At 41.2% G+C, this 23,073-nt stretch overlaps 2 protein-coding genes and 1 long non-coding RNA gene across 8 annotated transcripts in view; 1 reads left to right on the top strand and 2 right to left on the bottom strand.

Annotated features, from left to right (window-relative positions):
* ARL3 (ADP ribosylation factor like GTPase 3) overlaps window positions 1–23,073 on the top strand; it is a 537,289-nt gene that overhangs the window by 198,408 nt on the left and 315,808 nt on the right. The window lies entirely within an intron of this gene.
* Window positions 1–23,073, bottom strand: part of CNNM2 (cyclin and CBS domain divalent metal cation transport mediator 2) — a 165,249-nt gene that overhangs the window by 81,979 nt on the left and 60,197 nt on the right. The gene's annotated exons all lie outside the window — the stretch shown is intronic.
* LOC126962773 (uncharacterized) lies at window positions 660–2,341 on the bottom strand. Its single transcript, XR_007728799.1, has 2 exons — window positions 1,250–2,341; window positions 660–1,131 (listed from the first exon to the last, which is right to left on the bottom strand). It is a non-coding gene; the product is annotated as an uncharacterized LOC126962773 (long non-coding RNA).

The raw sequence follows: 23,073 nt of genomic DNA, 5'->3' as shown, positions 1-23,073 counted from the left end.
TTCCCTGCTCTAGATACAGGTAAAACTACTCTGCAAATACAAGTATGCATTCGCTGAACACCCACGCCATTGCCTGACGTCATTATTTGCATTATGAGTAAGAAAAACACAAGTGTGGCTTCAATCTAAGGGACTAATCCTCCTTTTACAAGCCAGAAAATAAATGCCCACTAATGTGGCATCAGAAGAGAGTTTATTAACTCTAACTTAATCAGGGCCATCAAGAAACAGGGGGAAAAAAACCACACACACACACACATACGAACACTGACATACAGCCATAAATATGGCGTGTACCCAGTTCAGTGCAAGTCATGTTAAGCATGACTTTTTATTCTTTTTTTTTTTTTTTTTTTGGAGACAGAGTCTCGCTCTGTCACCCAGGCTGGAGTGCAGTGGCCGGATCTCGGCTCACTGCAAGCTCCGCCTCCCGGGTTCACGCCATTCTCCTGCCTCAGCCTCCCGAGTAGCTGGGACTATAGGCGCCCGCCACCTCGCCCGGCTAGTTTTTTGTATTTTTTAGTAGAGACGGGGTTTCACCGTGTTAGCCAGGATGGTCTCGATCTCCTGACCTCGTGATCCGCCCGTCTCAGCCTCCCAAAGTGCTGGGATTACAGACTTGAGCCACTGCGCCCGGCCGACTTTTTATTCTTAAGGTGTTTGTTCTAAACCATGAAGTAATGTCACTATATTCTTCTGCTCTTGCAATGTTTTGAGCTGCTACAGATTATGATACAAAGCCATTTGTAAAAGGGGAGGAAATGAGCTATAAAATCATATTAGAAATCTAATGGGACTGCAAACAAAATTAAAATGTATCTTTCCTGCTTAATATTGTAGCTTTATCTCCTACACTGATTTTTGTTCTTAATTGAAGGACAGCTTCATATAGAACCTTATAATGGTAACTATATTATTTGGGTCTTTTTCTTAACTGCTTTGTATACAAATTATACTTTACAAATATTTTACAAATATTAAATTTAAATATAGTTGGTCTACAGCATGTGACTTCTACATTTTAGACAAATGCTACATAAATATTAAAGCCAAGAATCTAGACCTCACATCCGTTTTCCCATTATATTTATTCTTCAGAATTCGAAGCAAACTTTTATACATATTCAATATCTAGAAAGAGAAAACAGAAAACAGGAGAAAATTATCAAAATAATACTTGGAAAGAACATGCATCTTCAAACTAAAATGGCCTACCAATGGCCCAAACAGCAAGTTGTAAAAGACCTACTTCAAGATACGTCATTCCAGTCTTTCAAAATACCAAGATTCTGAAAAGCTTCCAGAGAAATCAGTCAACTGCAGTGGAGCAAGAATTAGGACAAAATTGGCCTCCTCATTATTAAGACTGGATGCTTGCAGACAATGAAGCAATCCATAAGAATTCTCAGGGAAAATTCTCTTCAATCTAGAATTCCATTATCATCCCAACTCTCATCAAATGTTGAGCTAAATAAAAGGACTCAGAAAGTCACCCTTCTTAAGGACAGTCCTTACAGATATATTTCATCAAAATCAGGGAGTATGTCTAGAAAGGAGAGGATATGGGATCCAGGAAATTATCTAGGAAAGCAGTAATGGGAAGTCACAGGATGTCAGTTATGAAAAGGTCTAGAGAGCAGTCATTCCAGTTTGGAGCAACAATGAGCTCTAGGAGAGGCTGGAGGTGAGAGGGAATAGAACAAGAGAATCAATTGTACAATGGAGAGTTCAAAGATAATTGAGGATATAATAAAGGTAAATATCTCGTGGAAGAAAGGCCATGAGAAAATAAATGCTATACAAGGAAAGAAAGGTATACTACTAGGATATGAAGTGAACAATTTTTATAAATTATGATAATGTAAATTAACTTTTAGATTCAACCTATTCATAATATAAGTTTTTTGTTTTGTTTTTTTAATCAGCGTCTTGCTCTGTCTCCCAGGCTGGAGTACAGTAGGGCAATCACAGCTCGCTGAGCTTCAATCTCCCACCCCGGCATCCCGAGTACTAGGACTCCAGGCATGTGCCACCATGCCCAACTGAGTTTTAAATTATTTGTAGAGACAAGGTCTCCCTATGTTGCCCAGGCTGGTCTTGAACTCCTGGCCTTAAGCAATCTTCCGGCCTCAGCCTCCCAAGGTGCTGGGATTACAGGCGTGAGCTGTTGCACCTGTCCCAAACATGTCTTAATTGCAGTTATAAACAGTATGAAATTTCATCAGCCTCGATGAAGAAAAGGCCCTGATAATAAAAAGTAAAAAAAAAAAGATGGCAGAATATAGGGATACAAGAAGGATGGCCAAATAAAAAGGCAGAGGCACTGCTGTTTTAACTACTGAAAGCAGAAAAACAATAGGAAAAAAAAATGAAACCAAACCTTCATTCTTTGAAAAGATCAATAAAATTGATGAACCTCTAGAAAGACTAACAAAAAAGATAACATAAATTACAATATCAGGAATAAAAAAGAGGGGAATATCATTACAGATCTCACAGATAATAAAAGGACAGGATAATACGATAATTCTACACACACAAATTGGACAACTTCGATAAAATGGACCAATTCCTTAAAAACTCCAAACTATCAGGCCAGGCACGGTGGCTCATGCCTGTAATCCCAGCACTTTGGGAGGCCCAGGCAGGTGGATCACCTGAGGTCGGGAGTTTGAGACTAGCTTAACATGGAGAAACCCCGTCTCTACTAAAAATACAAAATTAGCTGGGGGTAGTGGTATATGCCTGTAATCCCAGCTACTCGGGAGGCTGAGGCGGAGGTTGTGGTGAGCCGAGATCACGCCATTGCACTCCAGCCTGGGCAACAAGAGTGAAACTCCATCTCAAAAAAAAAAAAAAACAACTTTAAATCAATGCAATGCCTACCATCTTTCTCCAACCCCCACCCCCACCAGATGTAACACATTTTTAATAAGCTAACATGGTTTATTAAACTAGTACTTGTAAGCTAGGGGCATCTAATTCTGAAATTATCTACACAGCCTGAAAACTTCCCCCAAAAAACTCTACATATACTAGAACAAATATTATTTTAAAGGCAAAGCTGAGTTAGCAAGAAAGAGAAAGGCCAGGTGTGGTGGCTCATGCCTGTAATCCCAGCACTTTGGGAGGCCAAGGCAGGTGGGTCACTTGAGGTCAGGAGTTCGAAACCAGCCTGGTCAACACGGCAAAACCCCATCTCCACTAAAAATACAAAAATTAGCTGGGCATAGTGGCACATGCCTGTAGTCCCAGCTGCTCGGGAGGCTGAGGCAGGAGAATCGCTTGAACCCTGGAGGTGGAGGTTGCAGTAAGCTGCGATCACGCCACTGCACTCCAGCCCTAGTGACACAGGGCGACTCTGTCTTGAGAGAAAAAAGAGGAGGAGGAAGAAGAGGAGGAGGAAGAGGAGGAGGAAGAGGAAGACGAAGAACAGGAGGAAGAAGACGAAGAACAGGAGGAAGAAGAGGAAGAACAGGAGGAAGAAGAGGAAGAGGAGGAAGGGGAGGAAGAAGAGGAGGAGGAAGGGGAGGAGGAGGAAGAGGAGGAGGAGGAAGAGGAGGAGGAAGAAGAGGAAGAGAAGGAGGAGAAGGAAGAAGAGGAGGAGGAAGAGGAGGAGGAAGAAGAGGAAGAGAAGGAAGAGAAGGAAGAGGAGGAGAAGGAAGAGGAGGAGGAAGAAGAGGAGGAGGAAGAAGAGGAGGAGGAAGAGGAAGAGAAAGAGAAAGAGAAAGAGGAGGAGGAGGAGGAAGAGAAGGAGAAGGAGGAGGAGGAGAAGGAGGAGGAGGAAGAAGAGGAGGAAGAGGAGGAGGAGGAAGAGGAGGAGGAAGAAGAGGAGGAGGAAGAGGAGGAGGAGGAAGAGGAGGAGGAGGAAGAGGAGAAGGAGGAAGAGGAGGAAGAGGAGGAGGAGGAAGAGGAGGAGGAGGAAGAGGAGGAGGAGGAAGAGGAGGAGGAGGAAGAGGAGAAGGAGGAGGAGGACAAGGAGGAAGAGGAGGAAGAGGAGAAGGAGGAAGAGGAGGAGGAGGAGGAAGAGGAGAAGGAGGAGGAGAAGGAGGAGAAGGAGGAGGAAGAGGAGGAGGAGAAGGAGGAGGAGGAAGAGGAGAAGGAGGAGGAGGAGGAAGAGGAGGAGGAGGAAGAGGAGGAGGAGGAAGAGGAGGAGGAGGAGAAGGAGGAGGAGGAGAAGAAGGAGGAGGAGGAGAAGAAGGAGGAGGAGGAGGAGGAGAAGAAGGAGGAGGAGGAGAAGAAGGAGAAGGAGGAGGAGGAAGAGGAAGAGGAGGAGGAGGAGAAGGAGGAGGAAGAGGAGAAGGAGAAGGAGGAGGAAGAAGAGGAGGAGGAAGAGGAAAAGGAGGAGAAGGAGGAGGAGGAAGAGGAGGAGGAAGAGGAGGAGGAAGAGGAAGAAGAGGAAGAAGAAGAGGAAGAAGAGGAGGAAGAAGAAGAGGAAGAAGAAGAAGAAGACCCCAGAAGCCAGAAAAGCAGAGAGAACTAAAAACCAGATGCATGTGAGCTGCCCCTTTCCTGAGCTGGTAACCTTTCTTTGTAGGTTACCTGCTGTGTACCATGGAGGCTCAAAGGCCTCTTCCAGCTAGGGTTCCTGATGTGATTAGGTTCCATCGATCATATGCACTAACATGGATTTGGAAAGAGAAACTGAAGACCTAGTTTTGCTACTTTGCAAACAGGCATAGGCCAAGGCATTTGACTGTTCTGCAGCATCATTAGTTGAGTGTACAGTGTCTAGTAACTAGTGTCATGGGTATCGGGGCAGGGCATGAGTATTTACTGTGGATCAAAAACAGATAAGCATGATTCTGGTGCCGACAGCTTTAGTGGAGGCTTCCTGATCATTGTGGTTTCCTAACCATGGCAGTGGTCATGTGATTCTAGGTTGGTTTTTAAAACCCCAACTGGCAGCTATTTTGTTGGCCAGTTTTGTGTGTGGCTTTGAGAATTGTTCCTAAAGACAAAACCCTTCTACTACAGTATAAGTTCCTCAAAGAAAGTGAGCTTTGTCTGTTTTGTTCACTAATGTGTTCCCCAAGAACCCAAAAATAGTACTTAACATATGGTAGATGCTCAAAAAATATTTGATTGAATGAACAAACTTGGAATCTATTTCTTCAGCCCTTCTAGCAATTTTGTTGGTGTTTAATGCTTTATGGTAAACCTCTCCTGTTTAAACTAACTAGAATAAATTATGTGTCTGCAACTTCACAATTCATATCAAGTAGGGAGTAGGAGTTAAGATTTTGAGCCAGGTGCGGTGGCTCATACCTGTAATCCCAGCACTTTGGGAGGCCAAGGTGGGTGGATCACTTGAGGTCAGGGGTTCGAGACCAGCCTGGCCAACATGGTGAAACCCCATCTCTACTAAAAATACAAAAATTAGCTGGGCACGGTGGCACGTGCCTGTAATCCCAGCTACTCGGGAGGCTGAGGTAGGAAAGTCACTTGAACCTGGGAGGCAGAGGTTGCAGTGAACCAAGATTATGCCACCGTACTCTAGCCTCGGCAACAGAGTGAGACTTTGTCTTTGAGAGAGAGAGAGAGAGAGAGAGAGAGAGAGAGGATGTGGACATAAAGCCAGAACCTCCAACCTCCAAAGGGATGCCTCTTTAGGAAAAGAGTAGACCACAAAGAATCTGCCCACCTAGCCAGGTGAGCTGATAAGGACACTTACCTGCCTCTGCTGAGGCTCTGGGAAGGAGGGAAGGAAAAGCATAACCTGATTGAAGCTTAAATTTTTACTACCTTAGTGGTCCTGAAACCTTTAAGTCAAGAAATTAACAACAAAGAATACATCCTCAACCAAAGCCATACAGGATTCCATAGATAAAGCTCTTCTTGGGAGAGAGAAACAACAAAAAACCTATTCACAAGCCATAATCACAAACAATAGGAAGAAACCATCCACTATAAGCAAAAGGCAATAGACAAAACAAAAAAAAAATTTCAAAATTATCAGATAATAGAATTCTCTTTGGAAAAAGTTATACAGAAGTTGGGGCAATCCAAAATTTTTGACCAATTAAAGGGTGAAATCAGATAAGTCAGCCCCTGCTAGTGTACAACTAGGGAAAACGTACCTCTCCTAAGTAACAAGTCTTAATCTTCTTCCCACAAAAATTCAGCTTCAGGAAGTCTAACAGCAATCCTAAGGAAGTTAGGGAACATGTCCAGCCAAACTAGATCAATAATCCACTCTGACCATAGGAAATATGTAAGACCTCATACTTAAAGCAAACTTCATATCACACAAGTTTCTCAATGCACATAAGTAAACATAATGATGGTAAATCCAAATACTATGGACTATGGTAGGCTCAGAGGAGATCATGCATCATCTAGTCATTCAATTAACATGTACTGAGTATCAAGTTCTATAAGCCAGTTTGAAACTGGCTTTTAAACAAGTAAGACAAGGACCAAGAACCTGCAATCTACTGAGAAAATACAGATATGTGTGACATATTCTTGGTCGAAAAGACTTTTGGAAAAACTGATCATGCTAGGTAGATGATAAACTGACCTACACATTAGTAAGGCAGGAATCTACTGTTTACCACTATCAAAATCCCTCCTGGATCACAGATACTGTAGCGAGGCTGCAATTATGACCTTCATTTTCTAGATGAGGAAATTGAAGTTTAAACAGATTAACTTGATTTGCCCAACATAGATCCCCAGCTGGATAATCAGAAGGCTGAGGTCCAAATCCAGGGCTGATTCCAAAGCCCTTGCTATGAACTATTGTGGTACCGAGGCAGGCTTGAGAATCAGCAATAGGCATGGAATCACATTCCCATTCACAAGTAGGTAGACTGCACAAAGGTCAACCTCCTGGCCTCCCAGTCCCCCTTTACACACACTCCATTCTCACTCGCTTGCAAACCAAATAGAAAGGAACTGAAGGCTGGGCACGGTGGCTCACATCTGTAATCCCAGTACTTTGGGAGGCTGAGGTGGGAGGATCACTTTGAGGTCAGGAATTCAAGACTAGCCTGGCCAACACAGTGAAACCCCGTCTCTACTAAAAATACAAAAATGAGCAGGGTGTGATGGCGGATGCCTGTAATCCCAGTTGCTTGGAAAGCTGAGGCAGGAGAATCGCCTGAACCCAGGAGGTGGAGGTTGCAGTGCGCCAAGATCACGCCACTGCACTCCAGCCTGGACAATAGAGCAAGACTGCGTCTCAAATAAAAAAAGGAACTTGGAGCTTGCTCCCAGTAAAAGGCTGCCCCCACTACAATGTGGGTACCTGGGCAAAGTCTTTGGCAAATGTTTACTTTGGAAACAAGTAGAAGAATGTCAAAATATGAGATTCCTGCACTCAGAAAGCTTAGTCTAAGTTTATACTCAAAAGATTATTTGTTCAAATTGTCCACAAATACGTAGTTTGCTCAGGGATTGTAATACATCAGCATGTACACATCAATTTGTATGTATAGCAGATATAAGTCATGTAAATGCAAATGTATATAGAGAAAAGCTATAAAAATTGCTCTAAAAAATTTAACATAATAGTTCACACAGCTGAGCTAAATTTACCTTTACCCTATCTATGGAGAAAAAAAATAAAATGTTTACTAAATAAGAGTATAACCAAGACTAAGTGTTACTGGTTAAACTATTAAGAACTCTTTCAAAGTAGCCTCAAGCACTTAGAAGCATCTATTTACATGCAAAACCAAGGCTCAGGTAATTGCAAATTCCCTTAGGACCAACACTAGGTAATATATTGTGGTTCCAGTCTTTAATGTATAAGTAACAAATGGTAATATAGCATTCCTTGAAAAATGCTCTGTATTTAAGATCCTATGCTAGTTCAGAGTGGACTTCCCTCTCTACTCCTTCAGATACTCCAAATTAGTATAGCTTTACTTCAGATGATGGAATTTAAGAAATAAAAGAATCAAAATTCTGAGAGTTAAGCAAGCCAAATATGAAACAGCAGGAGAGTAGTGTAATGGAAGAAAGCAGATGGAACAGTTCAAATCCTGAGATTAGATATTGTAATCTTAAAATAAGGCAAGGAAGTAATCCAAAAGAAATATTACTAAAAATAAATATCCATTTTAATCAATGTCTTATTTTCTTCCATTAATTATTTCCATCCCTTTTGAAGTTGGAAGGATTTTATGAGGAGAACCAAGTAAGAGAAGGGGCACACCGTTTCAAAATTTAAAATTTCCAGCCTGGTGCAGTGGCTCACATCTGTAATCCCAGCACTTTGGGAGGCCAAGGCAAGCAGATCACTTGAGGTCAGGAGTTCGAGACCAGTCTGGCCAACATAGTGAAACATCATCTGTACTAAAAATATAAAATATTAGCCTGGCATGGTGGCACATGCCTGTAATCCCAGCTACTTGGGAGGCTGAGGCAGGAGAATTGCTTCAACCTGGGAAGCAGAGGTTGCAGTGTGCCAAGATCACACCACTACACTCCAGCCTGGGCAACAGAGCAAGACTGTCTCAAAATAAAATAAAATTTCCTACAGCCACAGTGAAAAATTTAAGAATTGGGTCTCATTTATACAGAGGGATAACTATTCCTACTCTCTAATTACAATGAAAGTTCTCCATGTGGGCTGAGGAACAGCAGGTAAAAGAAATCGGAAGGTAAATTTACACAAAGATCTTTAAATTTCCATACCCTCAACCATTCAAGGCACTGTACATTAATGAAGGGAAAGATACACTCTCCCCTCACACCTCAAAGAACAAAATGCAGGAATGGATGGAAAGAATATCAAAATTGCATTAAAGATCGCTTCACTCTGTTACAAAACTCAAGGCAGGCAGATCACCTGAGGTCAGGAGTTCGAGATCAGCCTGGCCAACATAATGAAACCCCATCTCTACTAAAAATAAAAAAAAAAAAAAAAAAAAAAAAAAAATTAGCCAGGTGTGGTGGCACATGCCTATAATCCTAGCTACTTGGGAGGCTGAAACATGAGAATCGCTCGAACCCAGGAGGCAGAGGTTGCAGTGAGACGAGATTGCACCACTGCACTACAGCCGGGGTGACAGAGCCAGACTCTATCTCAAATAAATTAAAAAAATAAAACATTTAAAAATTTTTTAAAAGGCCGGGTGCGGTGGCTCAAGCCTGTAATCCTAGCACTTTGGGAAGCCGAGGCGGGCAGATCACAAGGTCAGGAGATGAAGACCATCCTGGCTAACACGGTGAAACCCAGTCTCTACTAAAAATGCAAAAAAAAATTAGCCAGACTTGGTGGTGGGCGCCTGTAGTCCCAGCTATTTGGGAGGCTGAGGCAGGAGAATGGTGTGAACCTGGGAGGCGGAGCTTGCAGTGAGTCGAGATCGCACCACTGGACTCCAGCCTGGGTGACAGAGATTCCGTCTCAAAAATAAAATAAAGTTTAGTGGATATGAAAAGAGGCTATTACTATATTATACCTTTTGTACAATCACTAATCATCTTTAAAGAACCAGAAGCCCGATAGTTAAACAAAGGAGTGTAGGCATTCAGAAACCCCAAACTGTATTTTATTTTGAGATGGAGTCTCACTGTCGCCCAGGCTGGAGTGCAGTGGTGCCATCTCAGCTCACTGCAACCTCCATCTCCTGGGTCAAACAATTCTCCTGCCTCAGCCTCCCAAGTAGCTGGGACCACAGGGATGCGCCACCATGCCCGGCTAGTTTTTGTGTTTTTAGTAGAGTTCGGGTTTCACCATGTTAGCCAGGCTGGTCTCGAACTCTTGACCTGAGGTGATCCGCTCGCCTCAGCCTCCCAAAGTGCTGGAATTACAGGCATGAGTCACCATGCCCATCCCCAAACTATCTTTAAATGTACCATTTTTTAAAACTCACTTTAAGAACACATAAAGCAAGTATTTTCTCTTCCCTAAAATTCAAGGAAAGCCTAAATAAAAATAAAACTTTATTTGCTGAAGTAACCTCCAGAAAAATAGAAGAATGAAAAAATAAAATAAAATAAAGACGACCCCAACTAAGTCTTTAGACCGAAGTTACTCACTGAACAATGAGTAATTTAACCTTGACTAGTTAAGTCTCAAAAATGTCTGATTCTTTGGGAACTGTTCGGATGGCTGAAAAGATAATGAAAGTTTCCCCTGCTCATCCTGACATTTTGCCAGGGTTTTTGCAACAGTAGTTTGCTTATCTAAATAGACATACATTACTCAGTGAAGGTGAACTGTTGAGCTTGTTCCTGTTTGCATAGAACTAAATATGTAGAATTGTAATCGGATCTGTCTGGTGTTTAAGGAAATCATAAGAGCAACAACAAAAAAAAAGTTAAAATCATACAAGCCTGTGTAGTTAGACAACCAGGGTTACTACTGAGTACTTCTTATTCTAAATCTTATACTCAAGGCCCCTAATCTGCTTAAGTTTTCAGAAGTCAAAATCATTCCCTTTGAAAGGGCTCATTCACAGGTGACTTCTAGAGCAACTGAGGGAAAAGTTAGTCGGTCACCTAAGTCATTAAGGCTCACTTCCGTGGAGAACAAACTTATTGATCAAAGCACCATAATGGTTTTGATGCTGGACTCAAGAATCTTCTCTAATTGTGGATGAAATGGCTGCTTTTCTCAATGCTATTTTTAGATATAATTAAGTGCCCAAAAGGTAGGGGGAGGGCAGAATTTTACCAAGAAAGAGAATTTTAATCCATCATTTGGTAAAGTTAGCAAATGATGAGCTGAGTTCCCTGGATGTTCCAGGGCGGCTGCAGAACTAGACATTCCCTCAAATTGTATGTCAAAGTATGTATGTGTATGCATACTTCTGGGGAAAAGGTCTATACTTTGTATAAGATTCTTAAAATGACATGTAAACAAAACTTTAAGAATCCCAGACCTATAGAATTTCTGTGCAGTCAAACAAAAGCACTTTTATAGTATCTGTACCAGTCACTTTCATTTGCAACTGTGAGCATTCACAGGTTTCAGTCTAAAATATATTAACACCCCTGACTACAGTAAGGGTCTTGGGGCCCTATCTTTGTCTCATGCCTTTTCTATATATATATATTTATATGTATATAAATATATATATTATATGTAAATATATATATTTTTTATATACATATATATATATTTTTTTTTTTTGAGACAGAGTCTCGCTCTGTTGCCCAGGCTGGAATGCACTGGCGCAATCCCGGCTCACTGCATCCTGCACCTCCCAGGTTCAAGTGATTCTCCTGCCTCAGTCTCCCGAGTAGCTGGGATTACAGGTGCCCACCACCATGCCCAGCTAAGTTTTTTTGTATTTTTAACAGAGAGAGGGTTTCACCAGGTTACCCAGGCTGGTCTCGAACTCCTGACCTCAGGTGATCCACCTGCCTCAGCCTCCCAAAGTGCTGGGATTACAGGCGTGAGCCACCACACCCGGCCCTTTTCAATATTTCTAAATCAATTAAGTATTGTGGTGCATACAGTGGGTTAATAGGTCTCCAGAATTATCTGCTGCCACAGTTCAAGTCTTCACATTGAGGCCTCAAGAGAAGACAGTGGACTCTGAACTTTGACTCTGGTCTTATTCTCTTTGGAACCTTAATTTCCAAAGGAAAACAGCGATAATTCCTGCCCCACATTTCACACAGTTGTTGGGGGCGACAATCTTGAACCAAAGAAGATGTAGAGTATTATCTTTGTTAGAGCAGAGGTCGCAAACCATTTTTGACTACGTATTCTATGAAAATGTTGAGTACACCTCCCTAATTTGTATTTATTTATAAATTACATATATTACAAAATATATACATCATGAAATCCACATAAAAATAAACTTAATGTATATGCATATTCAGTCATATATACATATATACATACACACACACACATATATATACATACATATATATGTAAGTCCTACTGCAATCCAAGGCACGGCTGCATGCAATTTACCTTGAGGACTACTGCTTTAGAATATATCATTTTCTTTGTGGTTCTCTAATTTCTTCTTCTTCCTTCAAACTCTCCACCCTCAGCCTTTGTACTCTAAACCCTCTGGTTTTCTTCCTCTGAACATTCCTCCTTCAGCAGTTTACTTCCAGCTTCCATCTTTTAAATCTGTGCTTTCATATTCTGTTTTCTGCTCTTCTGGGGACACCCAGCCTTGGCAATGTTGTCTTACTAACATCAGCAGAAATCTGTGCTTGTTCCTTCTGTGCTCATCTGCAACTACTGAAATTTACACTTGAATCAAAAGATCTCACCCTACCCATATGTCAACACTTAACACAAAATCCCTATTACTGCTTTTCCAGCTTCTGCTGAATCACCACCTCTAGTAATATAACTCTACACATCTGGAGGATACAAAAGTTGTTTTTTTTTTTTTTTAAGACAGAGTCTTGCACTGTCACCCCGGTTGGAATGCAGTAGCGCAATCTCAGCTCACTGCAAGCTCCGCCTCCCAGGTTCATGCCATTCTCCTGTCTCAGCCTCCCAAGTAGCTGGGACTACAGGTGCCCGCCACCACGCCCAGCTAACTTTTTATTTTTAAAGTAGAGACATGGTTTCACCGTGTTAGCCAGGATGGTCTCGATCTCTTGATCTCGTGATCCACCCACCTTGGCCTCCCAAAGTATTACAGACATGAGCCACCATGCCCAGCCATAGAACATTTTCAAATGGCTCTACTTTTTGGAAATTCTACTTTTATTATGCTGAAACTGACTCCCCTATAACTTCCACATTGATTCTAGTTTGGCTTCTGAGGCTTTACAAATGGTCCATCACCACCCACACTCAAGTCTAAATCACATGCATTATCTTTGTAATCTTGAAATTTAGTCGCAGGATGACTTTCTCTAAGTTAAATAGGGCAGGTAAGCATCGGAGCTAGTCCATGCCCTATAAACCAAAACAGGTACTGAACATGACAGGTACAGCAGGGCAAGCACAGACATGGTCTGGGGGCAAGGTACAATCACTTTGGCACCAACCTAATAGGTAAACAGATAACACCACAGATATTTTAAAAACTTGTGGGTCTCCAAGCTGATGGATAATACTCCAAAGTCTGAACATGCCAACCATTTAGGAGACATCATTTCTCAGTTGGCAGGGCCCATTCACTCTGTTTAGAAGTCCCCCCCTCCCAATCATTTTACTAGTCCCTTGAACAGCTGTCATTAATTGATTACACTGTTGCTAAAAGACAGCTATTCTATCTATCTGAGCAGGTCATGTAAACAAAACAAACACTCCGCTGTAGAATAAGCCATAAAGTGCTTATCTAGCCCCTAGGAACTTCTGGGTAACTCAAGTTGTTTGGCCATGCAGTTCCGCAAGTTGATGGCTAGAAAGAACATGACTAAGAGTAGCCAGTAAGAAGTCAAGGAAGAACCTGAAGGAGAACATAAGTGAGACAGGGTCTGCTGGTTAGTTTAGAGCCATTCCCTTGGAAGAAAGGGACCATAAAAACTTCCTGTATCTAGCTTTGATAAGGAGGAGCTTGGTATGTAAAGAAGCTTTCAGAGTTCTCAATGATGTTGACACAGAAATTCTCTCAGCCCCTTTGCCGAACTCACAGCAGAATTTAAAAATTTAAAAATTCTTTTTAAAGAATTTTGGCTATATCAGACAAAATAGGAATACAGAGGAGGACTGCTAATTACATGAAACAAGAGAGTGAGAAGGGGAAAAACATGTTTCAGATGGAAAGGATCCGCTATTCAAATTGTTTTAGGAAAAAAAGATAAAACAATCTGCAGCAATTTAGAATTCTCAAGGTCTGCCAGGGTTTCCTACACAAAGCAGGAATTTTGCCCAACTGCTGCAGAAAGTTGTTTTTTTTGTTTTTTTGTTTTTTTTTAAAGACTTTCCCTTCGCTATTTCCTTTTCATGTTAGAAAATGTTAGCAAAATTCATCGCTTTTCGGCCTTTTGGCTAAGATCAAGTGTAGGAAATATTAGCAAAATTCAGTCTTTTTCTGTCCTTAACAGACTGACATTCAAAATAACAGTAAAGGCTAGGCACAGTGGCCATGCCTGTAATCCCAGCAGTTTGGGAGGCTGAGGTGGGTGGATCACTTGAGGTCAGGAGTTAAGAGACCAGCCTGGCTAACACTGTGAAACCCCATCTCTACTAAAAATACAAAAAATTAGCCAGGCGTAGTGACAGGTGCCTGTAGTCCCAGCTACTCAGGAGAATCACTTGAACCCGGGAGGCAGAGGTTGCAGCGAGCCGAGATCATACCACTGCACTCCAGCCTGGGTGACAGCGTGAGACTGTCTCAAAAAAATAAGATAGAAGTAAGGACAAGATCACACAATTATATTTCAGTTATAATCTAGGCTTAGATTGTCAAATATCTAGTTGTAGAGCGAGCACTACCCTAAGCCTTTTACACATATTCTTTTAAAATTACTAGTAACGTCAAAAAATTTTCCTGCAATAATCTTGTACACATAAACACCTGGAGCCATTGCTTAAAAATTAAAATTCCCCTACTTAATAGCTACTGGGACTAAGAAATTATTTCTATGATTATTTCTCTCATTCTGTTAATATATAACACTTCCTAAAGCCATCTTACTCCAGCTTTAATTGACCAATTTAACCTTGGCTATTATACATGTCAACACCTACATAAAAACCCTGTAATTATTTATCCAGCTTCTGCTGAATCCTCATCCCTAGTAAAATAATTCCACACATCCATCAGGGGACAATACAGAACATTCCCAAATAGTTTTATTTATTGCCTTGGATGATCACAGAAGTTTTTAACCTCTTTGGGCTTCAGTCTTTATCCACATAATCTTCATCCATAACTACATGCATTCATTTATTAACTCTTTCAAAAAATATTTACTGAGCAACTACTGCCAACCAACAGCAGGCTCATAAAATCATAAAATTTACAATCTGGCCAGGAACGTTGGCTCACGCCTGTAATCCCAGCACTTTGGGAGGCTGAGGCGGGTGGATCACCTGAGGTCAAGAGTTTGAGAGTCCAGCCTGATCAAACCCCATCTCTAATAAAAATACAGAAATTAGCCAGGTGTGGTGGTGGGCACCTTGAATCCCAGCTACTCAGGAGGCTGAGGCAGGAGGATTGCTCAAACCTGGGAGGTGGAAGTTGCAGTGAGCCAAGATCCTGCCACTGCATTCCAGCCTGGGCAACAGAGCAAGACTCTGTCAAAAAAAAAAAAAAAAAAAAAATTTACAATCCAAGTGCTATGTAAAATCGAATGAACTAGGCCAGGTGGCTCATGCCTGTAATCCCAGCACTTTGGGAGGACAAGGCAGGAGGAGCACTTGAGCCCAAGAGTTCAAGACAAGCCTAGGCAACATAGAAAGACCTTGTCTCTACACAAAAGTTTAAAAAATTAGCCGAGCATCACGGTGTGCACCTATGATCCCAGCTACTTGGGAGGCTGAGATGAGAGGATCACTTGAGCCTGAGAGGTCAAGGCTGCAGTAATTTTTGTATTTTTAGTAGAGACAGGGATTCACCACGTTGGCCAGGATGATCTCAATCTCCTGACCTTGTGATCCGCCCGTCTCAGCCTCCCAAAGTGCTGGGATTACAGGCGTGAGCCACCACGCCCAGCCTAAAAAAATATATACAGATTATATATAATCTATATATATATAGATACAATATATAATATATAGAATATATATAAAATATATATTTCTTAAAAGACAGCTAGGTTGATATTGTCCATTTAAGACCCAAAATTCCAGTTATATAATATATAGCATATATTTTACTCCTTATCAAAAAAGCAGAACACAAAAAAACTTTTCATTAATAAGAAATATAATATTTAGATCACACCTGAGCAAGGTCTTTTTTCAATCCTGGGAGGAAATTTCTAGTTCTATCAGTTTCCTGTCCTAACAATTAAAATCAATATCAAAGTTGAACAAACAATAGGCTACAAAATATGGGTCTCCTTTCAAATTATGAAAAGGCTGGAATTATTATGTAGAACTAAACACCATAGAGTGAATGAAGTAAGCTCATGTTTAAGGAATAGTTTTTAATATTCAGCTCTGTTCACTTGTCAGCTTTCTATAACTTAGTTTAATTAATGTTAATTTTCCATGCATTCCAAGATTTAGACTGTAATATAAGTTTACTGAATGCAGCACCAATCACAAAACTGTATTGCAACTCCATCACTGATGAGTTTAAAAATGTATTCTCCAACCACTCCTCTGAAATAACGATGAGTATCGTCATCCAATTCAGAACAACAAACATTCACATAAACAAGTAGGAACAGTCTTGTTTCCAGTTGCTTACAAGTTCCAGAGTCAAATTAATACACTCATGAAAACAATTACTTATATCGGAAAGCCCTAAAGCCACAAAGAACTAACTACCCATCAAAGCTTTACAGTCTTGATTACACAGGGGAATGCAGCTAGGCTCAGCAAATAGCCCAAAGCTGGGCCAGCTTCTCTCTCCCGCAAATTAGTAATGGTCTATGTTTTTCCTCTTCTCTGCCAAATCCTTGAAGAAGGAACACACTTCACATACAAAAAGAGCCAATAAAAAGAACCCTAAAATACTTTCTATTCCTGAGATCTAATCATTTCATTCATTTATCTGACAAATACTTATTACTTACTCACTACTGCAGGCCCCAGGCTAACGCTATGCTGGACTGGGTTGCTGTCTTCACTGGAGCTTAAGGTCTAGAGGGACAGACCAATATAAATCATATAGACCAATATAAATCATCAAATAATATAGCCAGTGTAATAAATATTATGAAATAACAATAACCAAGTGCTAATAGTGAGATTTCAAGGAGAATCTTACCTAATATAAAAAGGCAAAGAACACTTCCCTGAGAAAGTGACATCTAAACAGTCATCTGAAGGATACTAAATATCTTAAATTTTTTCTCTGCACATTTGCATGGATAATTTTTCTGGTCACCAAGTGACTACAGTTCCAAAATAGGATGTTTCTGAACATGTAGTAGATATACTTCAAATGTAAGAAAAGCACTTATGCATTTCCATTTGCCTTCCACTGTTACTATGAGAAAAGCACACCTTGGCTAGACCACTGGTCCTCCAAGAAAGATGAAATGAATGAAGAAGAGGCAGTCACCCTAGTCATTCCAACCAAGGCCACCCTAGATCAGCCAATAGCTGGCCAACCCTCGAGATCAGCAGAGCCTCCCAGCCAACTATCCTAGACATGTGGCCAATAAACACTTACTATTATGTGCAACTGAGGTCTTTCAGTGATCTGAGATATAGTACTATGGCAATAGATAACTGATACACAAGATCCAAAAAAAAAAATGTACCATCCCTGGCCAGGTGTGGTGGTGTACCCTATAATCCTAGCACTTTGGGAGGCCAAGGCAGGCAAATCGCTTGAGCTCAGGAATTCAAAACCAACCTTGGCAACACGGCGAACCTTGACTTTAAAAAAAAAAAAAAAAAAAAAAAAGTTAGCTGGGTGTGGTGGCATGCACCTGTTGGTCCCAGCAACTGGGAGGCTGAGGTGGGAGGATCACTTTTCTCTAGGAACTACTGGAGGATATGTGAGTAAACCAACAAAGATCCTGATGTGGGGATCCAGAGGTAAAAAATTTAATACAGGAAAAAAGATGAAGGGAATTATTTGTTTGGGGTTTTTGAGACTGGGTCTCGCTATGTCACCCAAGCTAGAGTGATCACAGCTCACTATAGCCTCAACCTCCTGGACTCAGGTGATCCTCCCATCTCAGCCTCTTAAGTAAGTGGGACCACAGGCATGCGCCATCACACCTGGCTAATTTTTTAATTTTTTTTTGTAGAGATAGGGTTATGCCATGTTGCCCTGGCTGGTGTGAAGTCCTGAACTCAAGCAATCCACCTGTTTCAGCTTCCCAAAGTGCTGGGATTACAGGTGTGAGCCACCACACCTGGTGATGAAGGGAATTCTTAATTTGTGAAGGTAAGATTCAGGGCAACAGCAGTACAGAGCCAGCACAGGTTGGCAGTTCTAGGAGAAGTGCTTCCGAAACAAGCTAAAGAACTGGTGCATAACCTGATGTATTTACTTTAGAATTCCAGCAAAGTGTATGTGGGTAAGCTGGTGATGTGAAGAAAAGTAAGCAAAGAAAGATAGATTTATGAAGAATTCCAGGGGAAGAAAAAAAAAGCATGTGATCGCAATACGTTGCTTGTATCATATGAACAATCTTTACGTAGTCATAATAATGTAAACACTGGACACATTAGTTTAAGATGAAAAGTTAGGGAACGTTTCCCTAAGGAAGTGACATCTAAAGCACATCTTAAATTTGATAAGTATAACAACAGGATAGGGGAAAAGTATGAATATGTGGTGTGGGGAGAGGGGAAATACAGAAAAGGAAAGTCCTTATCTTTCAGCATAAGAGCCAACAAAGAAGATCTAAAACTGGGTTGGGCATGGCAGCTCACACCTATAATCCCAGCAGTCTGGAGCCCAAGGCAGGCAGATCACTTGAGCCAGGAGTTCAAGACCAGCTTGGGTAACATGGCGAGACCCTGTCTCTGCAAAAGATACAAAAATTAGCCAGGTATAGTGGCATGTGCCTGTAGTCCAGCTACTCGGGAGGCTAAGGTGGGAGGATCACCTGAGCCAGGAAGCTGAGGTTGCAGTGAGCTATGAAAAAACAAAACAAAAAAACACGAAAACTGAAATAAAATAAATGGAAATTTAACTAAAAGTTTAGAAATATCAAGTTTAATGGTATAAGAAAGAGATGAGGCCAGACGCAGTGGCTCACGCTGTAATCCCAGCATTCCAGGAGGCCAAGGTGGGCGGATCAGCTGAGGTCAGGAGTTCTGAGACCAGCCTAGCCAACATGGCGAAACCCTGTCTCTACTAAAAAATATAAAAATTAGCTGGGCTTGGTGGCACGTGCCTGTAGTCCCAGCTACTCGGGAGGCTGAGGCAGGAGAATGGCTTGAACCCGGGAGGCGGAGATTACAGTGAGCCGAGATAGCCCCACTGCACTCCAGCCTGGGCGACCCAGCAAGACTCCATCTCAAAAAAAATAAAATAAAATAAATAAAAAGAAAAGAGATAGAAGAGAAGAAAGTAGTTAACTTTGGAGAGTAGGAATTAGAATGAGATAAGGAGTTGCTATTTTAAACCCTGTGTCTTTCAGTTATGTTTTAATAAAAATAAAATTAAGTAATTTTTATCAATTTTTAATCTCATTTGTCTTATTTCCATTCTCCCCAAATTTCTATTTTCATCTCTTATGTCTATTACAACTATTTGTTTTATGTATTCATTTATTCATTCAACTATTTATTGGGCAACTACTAATGTCTACTGTTCTAGATGATGATGGATACAACAATTAACAAAAAAAAAACAAAGTCCCTGGTGGGTGGCAGGGAGACAAATGTTACACATATTAAACATAGATATGCTCGGTAGTAAGTACTAAGAGGAAAAATAATGCAAAGTAATTGGTCAGAGATGAAAAGAATAGGCTAGTGACCTGTGAGCAGACATCTGAATTTAAGCAGGCAATGTAGCTAGGTGTTATAACAAATGAGAGAGAGGGCAGCTAGCACAAAGGCCTGAAGATACGTGCACTTAGCATATTCTAAGAGAAGTAGGAAGACAAGTGATATGCCACTGTAAGAATTTCAGCTATTATTCTGAGTGAGTTGATAAACCACTAACAAGCTTTCAAACAACGAGTAATAGGAGTCAACAAATATTTTAAAAGACCACTTGCTGGGGTACAACCACTTTGGAAAATTATTTGGTAATACTAAGGCTGAACCCACACATACCTCATGAACCAGAGATCCTACTCCTAGATATATACCCAACATACATACATACATATATTTGCCAAAAGATTCATACTAAAATGTCCAAGCAGCATGATTCAAAATAGCCTAAAGCCGGGAACTATCTGAATGCTCATCAGCAGAATGGAAGAATGGATACATAAATTGCAGTATATTAACACAATGTGATAGCACACAGCAATGAGAAGAAACCATTTACAATTTCATGAAACATCATGGATGATTCACACACAAGGCTGCATAAAAGCCAGACTCAAAACAGTACATATTGTACAATTCCATTTATTATAAACAAAGTACAAAACCGACAAAACTGACCTATGTTCTACAAGTCAAGGTGGTGATTACCCTTGGGACAGGGACTGGAAGGCAGCATGAGTTGCTGGTCACATTCTGTTTCTTGCTCTGGGCACTGGTCACACACAGGTATGACCAGTTTGCGAAAATTCACTGCAAACTCATAACACATGCATTTTTTTGTGTGTTTATAAACATCAGGGAAGTTTTTTTTGAAAGATCACTCTGACTGCTGTGTGGAAAATAATTATAAGGAGGCAAAGATAAAACAGCAAGGAGACCAGCAAGGAGGCTAATGGTACAGCTATAATATGCTATAAAATGACAGGGGCTTGGGGGTTAGAGGTGGAGATGGTATGGAGTGGCCACATTCTGGAAATATTCTGAAGCTAGAGTCAGTAAGATTTCCTAACAGATTACACCCGAAGGTTAAGAGAATCGAAGTCATAAAGGATAACATTCGGATTTTACTCTGACAACTGGAAAGACAGGACTGCCATTAATTAAAATAAGGATGATGGCAGCAAGTATAGATTTGGAGAGGGTGGGGAGAAGAGGGAAAAAAAAAATCGAGTCCAGTTTTGAACATCTTATGTTTGAGATGGCTCTAAGTGGAGCTTAAAAAAAAAGAAAAAGAAAAAAAGTCCGGGTATGGTGGCTCACATCTGTCATCCCAGTACTTTGGGAGGCCGAGGCCAGTGGATCACGAGGTCAGGAGTTCGAGACCAGCCTGACCAACATGGTGAAACTCTATCTCTACTAAAAATACGAAAAATTAGCCAGGCGTGGTGGTGCATGCCTGTAATCCCAGCTACTTGGGAGGCTGAGGCAGGAGAATCGCTTGAACCCAGGAGACAGAGGTTGCAGTGAGCAGCACCATTACACTCCAGCCTGAGCAACAGAGCAAGACTCTGCCTCAACAACAACAAAAACAAAAGGTCCCAGGAGGAACTCAAAGACCAAGAAATGGTCTGGAGATTCTGTCTAACAGCATCATTCATCATTCCTCCTGTTCAGTTCACCTACTTTCCTCAGTTCCTCTTCAAAAAAAAAAAAAAAAGACAGAGTCTTGCTCTCTTACCCAGGCTGGAGTGCAATGGCATGATCTTGGCTCACTGCAACCTCTGCCTCCAGAGTTCAAGCAATTGTCCTGCCTCGGCTCCCCCAGTAGCTGGGACTACAGGTTTGTGCCACCACACTTGGCTAATTTTTGCATTTTTAGTAGAGACAGGATTTCATTATGTTGGCCAGGTTGGTGATGAACTCCTGACCTCAGGTGATTCGCCCACCTTGGCCTCCCAAAGTGCTGGCATTATAATCGTGAGCCACGGCGCCCAGCCAATAAACAAAAATTTTTAAAATTGTTTCACAAGGAAACTCAAGGATCCTTAGAGTATGTCCTCAAATCATAAGGGAACTACAATTTGAGAAACATACTATTCCCAGTTGAAATACAGGTTGAGTATCCCAAATCCAAAATCTGAAACACTCCAAAACCCAAAACTTTTTTAACACCGACATGACGCTCAAAAGAAATGTTCATTGGAGCATTTCAGATTTTGGATTTTTGGATTTCAGATACTCAGCCAGTAAACATAATGCAAATATACCAAAACCTTTTAAAAAAATCCAAAATGCTTGTTCCCAAACTTACATACAAGGAATACGCAACCTGTACAAACATCCATGAGAGTAAATAATAAGAGCTTGTCACAATTTGGCCATCAGATGCTTTCCACTCTGCAGTCAGATGGGAACAGCTCTTTAGGACAATCAGTTTTACAGATGTTAATGTCTTTTTTAAAACCGTTTTTATTATGGAAAGAATAATACAATGAGCCTCCCTGTACCCAATACCCAACTTGACCACTTATCAGCACATAAAGGTAAAGTGTTAATAGTCAAGCTGCATGATGTTACCAGCAACATCTCAGAAGTGCCAAAACAAGGAAGTAGCATAATGAAAGAAAGGTAAAGGGGTTCCTGTTTATTCATTCAACAAACATTTACTAAACTCTTAACGTACATCCAACCCTGAGAGTCCAAACGTGGTCCTCGTCTTCCTGAAGCTTACAGTAGAGGGTTTGAAAACAACCAATTAGAAAGCAGTGGAACACGGCAGGCACGGTGGCTCACGCCTGTAATCCCAGCTTTGGGAAGCTGAGGTGGGCAGATCACTTGAGGTCAGGAGTTCAAGACCAGCATGGTCAACATGGTAACACCCTGTCTCTACTAAAAATACCAACAAAAAAATAGCTGGGTATGGTGGCGCGCACCTGTAATTCCAGCTACTCAGGAGGCTGAGGCAAGGGCACTGCTCGAACCCGGGAGGTGGAGGTTGCAGTAAGCTGCAATCACACCCCTGCACTCCAGCCTGGGTGACAGAGCAAGATGAAAGAAAAGAAGAGAAGAGAAGAGAAGAGAAGAGAAGAGAAGAGAAGAGAAGAGAAGAGAAGAGAAGAGAAGAGAAGAGAAGAAGAGAAGAGAAGAGAAGAGAAGAGAAGAAGAGAAGAGAAGAGAGAGAAGAGAAGAGAAGCAGAAGAGAAGAGAAGAGAAGAGAAGAGAAGAGAAGAGAAGAGAAGAGAGAAGAGAAGAGAAGAGAAGAGAAGAGAAGAGAAGAGAAGAGAAGAGAAGAGAAGAGAAGAGAAGAGAAGAGAAGAGAAGAGAAGAGAAGAGAGCAAGCAAGCAGTGGAACTGACGCCGTAACAGACAATGTTACGCAGTACCAATGTGGGCACCTAACCCAGCCTTGAGGGTTCAGGGAACCCTGAAACAAAGGATAATTCAGAATCTGCCTAGGGCTTCAATTCTATACTACTCTACTAAATTCTTCTTTCATTAATCATAAAATGTTATTCACTTTGCTTTCTCTTCTAAATTCTACTCTCCCTCCAAAGATTTTGTAAATTTGACAGAAAATTAGCACAAGCATGCATGTTTTAGTCTATTTTAGGCTTACATTGCTTTCAGATCTTCTCAGCTTCTAAGTCCCTTAGCTGCTCAAT

Source organism: Macaca thibetana, chromosome 9 (genome assembly GCF_024542745.1).
Source record: "Macaca thibetana thibetana isolate TM-01 chromosome 9, ASM2454274v1, whole genome shotgun sequence".
NCBI classification, from domain to species: Eukaryota; Metazoa; Chordata; class Mammalia; order Primates; family Cercopithecidae; genus Macaca; species Macaca thibetana.
This window is presented reverse-complemented; position numbering and strand designations above follow the sequence as displayed.